The 9,599-nt window shown below is 40.0% G+C and overlaps 1 long non-coding RNA gene across 1 annotated transcript; it reads right to left on the reverse strand.

The window, feature by feature from the left end:
• Positions 1–668: 668 nt before the first annotated feature.
• Positions 669–2,893, reverse strand: LOC116969972. The gene is made up of 2 exons (XR_004410979.1): positions 2,732–2,893; positions 669–1,985 (listed from the first exon to the last, which is right to left on the reverse strand). It is a non-coding gene; the product is annotated as an uncharacterized LOC116969972 (long non-coding RNA).
• Positions 2,894–9,599: the final 6,706 nt, after the last annotated feature.

The following is a 9,599-nucleotide window of genomic DNA, read 5'->3' on the forward strand; positions in this document are numbered from 1 at the left end:
CGCTTGGGCAACTAACAACCCAGGGGTATGAAGCAGTGTTCAAGTCAGATGATTTAGAGTCATAGAAGAAATCCAGATTATGGCAACAAGCCCACTCAGGTAAGACAGCAATTCCCCAATATCATGTTGTTTAAGAAGGAACTGCAGATGCTGGAAAATCGAAGGTACACAGCAATTCCCCAATATCATGTTGGGCAATTTACAGAGGAACAGTCCAATCCACTAGGTATACAAAAATGCTGGAGAAACTCAGCGGGTGCAGCAGCATCTATGGAGCGAAGGAAATGGGCAACGTTTCTGGCTGAAACCCTTCTACACACTATTCAATATTTCTGTTTGTACACTATTCACTATTTCTGTTTGTACAGAACCAGATCACTTTCCAAGTCTCATCTATCCCTGCAAAGTGCTGAGTCAGGTGGTCTGGATGAGGCTGGAGATATCTGGTGTGTATAGGATCTCAGAGAGCAGAACATGTGGCCTGCACTCCTGCTGTATCCACCCTCAAGACTGAAAAGCTGGTACGTGCCGACAATTGTGGAGCTGCCTCCCAGATTCAGCAATTTGCCCTCATGTATAACTCACCTGCTAATTGCCCACTAACTAACTCACTGGTACACTATGATGCTAAGACATTACTAAACATTAATCAGCTACATTAACTGTCCTTTAAGTAAACTTTCATTTATTGCTGCTGGACAAAGATGAAATCAAATAAGCATTAACAAATTGTGAGATACTAACTGAAATTCACGACAATAATGTGCATTTTATAGGATATGCAAAAACTACCATTCAATAAAAAAACTATTTTATTAGCAACTGTTAAACAGGTCTGTTAATCGTGCATTCTACAACCTTCAGATCACGTCCCCAGCTACTACACAATACTGAAAGCACAAGCTAAACATTTCTGAAACTTTTTTCCAATCATCTTTAAAATGACCTTCATTAGTAGGTGTGAAGACATTTTAGCACTACCCGGAAACCCAAAAAATGGTGACCAAAGTAAAACACTAGCCAATGTTAGCCTAAATGAGCAGAATTGTAATTTCCTGAAGCGTTTACTGATCTGAGTGCTTGGTTAAGTGAGCAGACAGGTGTTGGACATGGCAGGAGAAGCAACATCTACTGATCGAGTGATCAAGCAGGCAAATAGTTACAATAGCAGGCAATGGATGCCTTGCTCACCCACCAGTACAAGGCCAGATACTACTACTGCACAACATTTATAAAACTAATCCCATATTAAAATAAATGGTACATTTACAAATTAAACTATCCAATTGTGGATTAAAATGAAGGGGAAAGACTTTTACCAAAAATACTTCATTTTACAATAAACTGTTGTGAGTGGAAGTATTTCCCGAACCGTGGGAATAGTCAATGACCTGTTACCACAAGGGGTTGACTGCACACTATATACTAACTCACTGGGGCGACTCCAGGCTCACACCAACATGACAATCAAATGTGCAGTTATGTTGCTGAATCACTGACCTGAACGAACAGTCATACAACTAAACTTTCTGATCAATGTCTCCATCACTAGTTGTCACCTGGAATCTTCATTAAAACATGTCTAGGGAAGGAACAGGGCGGAGATATTCAGCCAAGATGTTCATTTCGCACAGGAGCCTGCAGGTTTAAGCCTGGCTATCCTGCATATTCAACATATTCCACTTAGTCACTTCACAAAGGATAAACAGAAATGTTAATAGAGTCGACTTATCAGCATATAATGATGGAATGTGCAGCGGTAAACCCTCAGCAAGCAGCAGTCTGTGTCACTGCTGCTGTGTACCCCAGGAAATGTAGTCGGGGCGAGTTGCAGCGTGATATTCATCAATTAACTGCTGGACAATCTCCCGGGAATTATCCAGTTCATCAAAACTCTCCTTAAATATGTCCTCTTTGCGAAATTGTTCTAAGAATGCTTCTCTTTTTCTGAGTTTATCATACTGTCTGCTGGTTCTTTCAAACAACTGTGGGATGAAGAGAAAACCCTTAATAATCCCATAAACTCAAACACATGTCACATTAAGGTGCAGAATGGTTTCACAGTTTTTTTAGTGTGGAACCCTTTAATGTCAAACTCCTTTTTAAATTCTAGGATGTTCACTATTCTTTGACCGGTATACTATGAATCAGTGTTTTCACACTGAATATTTTATACAGGGCAGGTTTCATATGGTGCTTTATAACATTCAACCAAAACTTTTGTCAACAGTTCTAATCTTGTTGGCTGGAATGTACATTCAATCCATTCATGGTCTCTTGAAACAGACATACCCAGAAAAGAGCAACACGACCAAATCCCTCATTCGAGACAGCAGGATTAGAACTCTTGTCAACATTGTTTTGAATGTATACATACATGATAAAGTACAGTATGGGGATAGGGCCTCAAAGGTTTCAAGGCCATTCCGAATCAAGCAAGCCAGAATGGCTGATTTGTTGGGACTTTCCACCCCCGGCAGCACACTGCAAGGAATGGTGCTCTGCCAACAGCAAGTGACCAGTGAGTTCAGCCAATGCACCAGTGGGTGCAACAGCTACTATCTTGTTGAACAGAATTTGTTTATAAAGTGTTCTTTACACTCAGTCATTTATTTCACTTTTCACTGCACATCAACAATTTAATCACATAAATATAAACACTCATTGCCAGACAATAAGAGTCAAACTATTAGAACTGTCACGTGTCAACCACAAATATATTGATATTTACTGAGGAGATGCTGGTATGATTGGCCATCATAAGCCCACTGACACGGTGAGCTGATGGCAGGTATGGAGACTTCCGTGACAATGCCACCTGAATACTGGCTGGTCCCCACGGTATGAAGTTGGCCAATTTTCGCTCTCGTATTCATTGCAGACTTTTATGGACCTATGTAAAGAAGCTTGGAGTGAAAACATAGAAACATAGACAATAGGTGCAGGAGTAGGTCATTCGGCCCTTCGAGCCTGCACCGCCATTCGATATGATCATGGCTGATCATCCAACTCAGTATCCTGTACCTGCCTTCTCTCCATACACCCTGATCCCTTTAGCCACAAGGGCCACATCTAACTCCCTCTTAAATATAGCCAATGAACTGGCCTCAACTACCTTCTGTGGCAGAGAATTCCACAGATTCACCACTCTCTGTAAAACATTATTTTCTAATCTCGGTCCTAAAAGACTTCCGTCTTATCCTTAAACTATGACCCCTAGTTCTGGACTTCCCCAACATCGGGAATAATCTTCCTGCATCTAGCCTGTCCAACCCCTTAAGAATTTTGTTAGTTTCTATAAGATCCCTCCTCAATCTTCTAAATTCTAGCGTGCACAAGCCGAGTCTATCCAGTCTTTCTTCATATGAAAGTCCTGCCATCCCAGGAATCAGTCTGGTGAACCTTCTCTGTACTCCCTCTATGGCAAGAATGGGCCACAACATCGGAGGCTTGGATTGCCTCAGCACAGAGAGAGAGCAAGGAGGGAAGAGACAATGACTTTGGGACTTTAAACTGTGTTGTGTGTTTGTAATTTATTCTATGTTATGACTGCAGGCTAAACCATTTCGTTGCACTGAAAAGTGCAATGACAATAAATTGAATCCAATCAATGTCTTTCCTCAGATTAAGAGACCAAAACTGTACGCAATACTCCAGGTGTGGTCTCACCAAGACCCTGTACAACTGCAGTAGAACCTCCCTGCACTTATACTCAAATCCTTTTGCTATGAATGTTAACATACCATTTGCTTTCTTCACTGCCTGCTGCACCTGCATGCCTACTTTCAATGACTGGTGTACCATGACACCCAGGTCTCGTTGCATCTCCCCTTTTCCTAATCGGCCACCATTCAGATAATAGTCTACTTTCCTGTTTTTGCTACCAAAGTGGATAACCTCACATTTATCCACATTATACTGCATCTGCCATGCATTTGCCCACTCACCCAGCCTATCCAAGTCACCTTGCAGCCTCCTAGCATCCTCCTCACAGCTAACACTGCCCCCCAGCTTTGTGTCATCCTTTTGCATCTGTTGAAGAAGGGTCTCGACTCGAATCTTCGCCCATTCCTTCTCTCCAGAGATGCTGATTCACCCGCTGAGTTACTCCAGCATTTTGTGTCCTCCTTCAATTTAAACCAGTATCTGCAGTTCTTTCTTACACCCTTTTCTTTAGATTGCTCTTACTTAGTGACATGCAATTACAGTGCAGTAAATACCAGACACGAGACGATGAGAAACATCTTGTTGCTGTTAGTTGATGATTATAGCCTATAATTCCTACTCTTTTCTACAGATGTTTTTACCTCTACATATAAGGAAACTAATTGATCACCACTACCTCAATATCAATATCAGTTGTATTCGTCACTTGCACATAAAGTGAAAATGAAATGAATTTGCCAACAGCAGTACAATAAAAAAAAGAACACACAAAAACACAATAAAACATTTAACACAAACATCCACCACAGCATTCATCACTGTGGTGGAAGGCATAAAATTTGGCCGGTCCTCCTCCATTTCCCCCCCGTGGTCGGGACCTCAACCCCCACAGCCATCGCTGCGGGCGTCCAGAGGTTTAGACAAGTTAAAGTCCAGATAAAGTCCAGGTAAGGCCTGAATCGGTGCTTCCCCACCGGAGACAGCGGCTTCAGGTTGGTGTAGGCCGCAGGCTAGCGGTCGAAGATTTAAAGTCCCCGCCGTGCTGCAGCCAGAAGCACCGCAGACCGCAGGGCCGGCGGTCAGAGCTCCTCTCCAGGGATCCCCGGCGAGGGACCCCGCTGCTGATGGTAAGTCCCCGCCGCGCTGGGTGTAGAAGTAGGCCGCGGGCCGGCGGTCGGAGCTTCTTCTCCTCCCGGGTCCCCAACAAGGGATCCCAGGCTGCGGACGGCCCGCCAGCTGGAGCTACGCAGACCTCGGCTTCAGGCTGCCGCAGGCCAGTAAACGGAGCGCTCCCCTCTGACAAGCTCCGGTGAGGGCTCGCCCGATCCTCGACGAGAGTCCGCGCTGCGCCCGCCGCTGAAGCCCCGGGCACGTCTCCGGGAAAGGCCGCACTGATCCTCGATGTTAGGCCACGGGAGAGGCGACATGGAAAAAGTCGCCCCTCCATGGAGGAGGCGACCAAAATAGTTTCCCCCTTACCTCCCCCACACAAGACACACAGAGAGACACCAAAAACACACATTAGGACACACTTAAAAATAAAGAAACGTTGAAAAAACCAACACGTTGCTGGCAGGGCTGCCGGCTTGCAGCGCCCCCACCGACCTTGAAACTGTTCTTAATTGTGAACCAGTATCGCCACTCTGACAGCCCAGGAATCGGTCAGCACTAAAAGGTGCACTGACCCCCACCCTGATCGACTACCCCAGGTAACATCCCGGTGAATCTCCTCTGCACCCTCCTATAATGTGGTGATCAGAACTAATCAGATCTCAGCTGGAGTACTGGATGTAAAATCAGAGCATCACCTCCTGACGTATATAATGCCCTGACTGATGAAGGGCAGCATCCCATATGCATTCCTATTGACATCGCTCACCTGCATCTCAGGTCTCCATGTTCCTCAGTAACCCCAAGACCTATTAATGGTATGTGTCCTAACCTCATTAGTGCTCCCAAATTGCATAACCATATTAATTTGTGGACTTCCGGCGGCGTCATGGAGAATTAAGGCGCGGCACTGAGCTTCTCCCCCGAAAAAAATTGTAAAAGTCGTTTAAGTCAGCACCGATTTTTTAAAAAAACTCACCGAAGTCGCCTGGTGTTGTGTAAGGGTGTTATCATCAGAAGGTGACGTGAAAATCGGGGAGATTAATGGTGAAATCGGGTGTTTAAATGAGTTTAAATGAGCAGAGATAATCGTTCAAGGGCGCCAAAGAAAAATACTATAAGCCTTTAGCTCGAGGAAGTTTTGGATACTCTGCAAACGACAGAAGAAGAAGATTCTTACAGCCAAGGGTCTCTGGTTGAAATGGCAACAAAAGGAGACAAGAAGGAGAAAGAGGTGAAGCAAATGCTTTTAGATATGACTGCTACAATTAACATGACACTGGAGAAGATGCAAAGTATGGACTCTCACATGGAAAGTAATAAACAGAGTATGGAAACTAACATGGAGAGTATTTCTCAAAAAATTGATAATACTTGCAGTGAGTTAAAAGAACTCAAAAAGCAGTATAAGGAATTTGATAAGAGATTAAACTCAGAGTGTGTCAGAATTGAAAATGATTACAACAAGAAATTTAAAGGTATAAGTGATGATATCGGAAAGCTGGATGAGATAATGGAAGAGATGGAGAATGAGATAAAAGAGATTGTCTCGGAAATAAAGAATTTGAAACAATCACAGAAAACTGAAGAGGAAAAACTTGGAAGAATGACTGATAAATGTCTGGACCTGGATTCAGGAAATCGGAGATATAACCTGAGGATTCTCGGAGTAAAGGAAGGACGAGAGGGACATGAATCTCAAACATGTACTTTCGTTACTGACTTACTCAAAGATGTGTTGGAATTGTTGGAAGAACCAAGAACAGACGTCGCTAAACGAGCTGGAAGAGGAACAAATGATTCAAGACAGATAATTGTGAAATTCCGTGACATCTCCTCAGTGGAATTTAAATTGAAAAAGATCACTCATGGGAAAAAGCTGACATACCGTGGGGATGATGTGCGAATATTTCGCGATTACTCTCCTGAGGTAGTCCAGAAAATGAGATTGTTTACACCGGCAAGACACACTTTGAGGGAAGTCCCGGGAGTAAGATATGGAATTTTGTTTCCCGGAAAAATGAAGATAACTTATAACGGCGTTGAACGCTCATTTGCAGCTCCCGGAAAAGCTTTAAAGTATGCAGAGGATATCGTTAAGAAAACATCGGGTCAAGTTGCCGACAATGAAGAAATCTGAACTTTTTACAAAGTTCTGAACTGATTAAAATGGCCGAGCTACCCAGACAATTATAAAGCTTATCTCGTTGGAATGTGTTATTCAGAGAGCTTGGTTATATTCAACCTTGGATGCAAAGCTCAAAGTTTAACCCCTTGGCACCTGCTTGTACGGTAGTTAACCCTTTGGTACCAGCTTGTATGATGTATGGTAGTTATAGAATGGGATATTATGTAAGAATACAGGGTGGATATATATGGGAAAGTTTAGATTAGATTAAGATTGGATAAATTAGAGGGACATATATACTTATATAATCGTGTATATGTTTGTTCTATATTTGTTTTGTTTTTTATTCCTTATGTCTCTTTTTTCTCTCGGCTGTCACTAGCACTGATTTGATAAACTCATATAAGAAAAAACACAATATGAAACGATATGTAACTTTTTATGAGGATTCGCCTAGGGGGAGGAGCTCAATGTATAACAACATCACGGAGGTCTATACATTTTTTGCCATCGTTGATGGCTATTCGTCCTTAAGGTATCCTCCTTTAGATACCTTAATAGCACCTTTTTTTTAAAGCACAAACAAGATTTTTATCTGTTTAATTTTTTTGAAAGTAATTGTGTATCACATTCTTTTTTTCTTTTTCTAAGGCACTTTACAAGAAGGAGATGCAATATAAATCTAATAAACCGGGATGACCACCCAAGTCCTAAAGTTCTGAGGTATTTGTTTGCACCATATGATTCAGGAATATTACCCTGATTTACAATGCAAGACGATAGACAAATAAAGAATGGAGGAATTACATTTTGTAGTTGGAATATACGGGGTGCCAACGAACCAATTAAGAGGGGTAAAATTTTTGCCCAACTAAAATCGTTGAAAAGCGACATAATGTTTTTGCAGGAGACACACATGAAACAACAAACACAAATAAGATTAAAGGCGAATTGGATAGGCCAAACATACTACTCCTCATTTACTTCTAAATCTAGGGGTACAGCTATTTTTATTAGGAAAGGTATTCCTTTTAAATTAAAGAATACCATATCAGATAAAGAGGGAAGATATATTATAGTTTTGGGTGAAATTTATGCAACCCCACTAACTTTGATAAATATTTATGCTCCGAATTTTGATAACCCCCACTTTTTTGATAAAATGATTGACATAATATCAGAGTTTAATTACCAAAATGTGATAATAGGGGGGGACTTTAACTGTGTTTTAGATTCATATCTAGATAAATCAGCAAAACAAAAGAAGAGTAATTTAAAATCTAAAACTAGCGAACTTCTAAATACATATATAAAAAATACGAATATAATAGATGTATGGAGATCTGCTAATCCAGTTGGAAGGGAATACTCGTTTTACTCTTCGGTGCATAAAACTTATTCAAGAATTGATTATTTTTTAGTGGATATGAAATTAATGCCATATACAAACAACCCAACATACCACATTAGTAGTATCTCAGATCACTCCCCGTTGACATTCTCAGTAAAATTTGAGGGAATGCCGGGCAAAAATTTTTTTTGGAGGTTTAATACACATATTTTAAATGATGTGCAAGGCTATCAATATTTAAAACAACAAATGGAACTTTTTTTCGATACAAATGATATACCAGGTACTTTGCCTTCTTTACTATGGGAAACTTTTAAGGCATTTATGAGAGGAATTATAATTTCATATCAAAGTTTTCAAAATAAAAAGAATAAGACAGAACAATTGTTGTTAGAACAAGAAATCAGACAGTTAGAGATGGATAATGCCAAAGATTCCACGACAGATAAACACAATAAGATAATATTACTGAAATTTAAACTTAATCGAATTTTATCGGCAAGGGTAATAAGACTATTCCAAATGACAAAACAGGAACATTTTGAGTTTGGTGACAAACCACATAAGCTTTTAGCTCGCCAATTGAAAAAACAAGAAAAGGAAAATACTATAACCAAAATTAAATCAGAGAAAGGAGAATTACTAATACTACCTAAAGATATTAATAATAGATTTGCCCAATTTTATCAAAACTTATATACATCTAAAATTAAAAGAGAAGATAGTAAAATAAAAAAATTTCTAGATAATTGTAATCTTCCAATACTGGACCTTTTGGAACAAGAGGAATTAGGAGCTCAAATTACAATCAAAGAAATAGGTGAAACAATAAAATCGCTGAAAAATGGTAAGACACCGGGACCAGATGGTTTTAATAATGAATTTTATAAAAAATTTCAGGAGATAACAAGCCCTTATTTATTTAATTTATACTCCCATGCTTTTAAAGAAAACAAACTACCTGAAACACTAACAGAATCAACTATTACACTTATTCCAAAAAAAGATAAAGATTTAGAAGATCCGGGCTCGTACAGAGCTATATCACTTTTAAATACAGATCAGAAAATTTTAGCAAAGATTTTATCAAGAAGATTAAGCAAATATATTAGTAAATTGATAAACCCTGATCAAACGGGGTTTATACCTAAAAGATACTCATTTAATAATCTGAGACGTCTGTTTAATATAATGTACTCGCATAAAGTAGAGGAAGAAGATATATCAATTATTTATTTGGATGCAGAGAAAGCATTTGATCAGGTAGAGTGGCAATACTTATATAAAGTACTAAAAAAATTTAATATGGGAGAGAATTTTATAAGATGGGTAAAATTATTATAT

Source organism: Amblyraja radiata, unplaced genomic scaffold (genome assembly GCF_010909765.2).
Source record: "Amblyraja radiata isolate CabotCenter1 unplaced genomic scaffold, sAmbRad1.1.pri scaffold_454_ctg1, whole genome shotgun sequence".
Taxonomy (NCBI): domain Eukaryota; kingdom Metazoa; phylum Chordata; class Chondrichthyes; order Rajiformes; family Rajidae; genus Amblyraja; species Amblyraja radiata.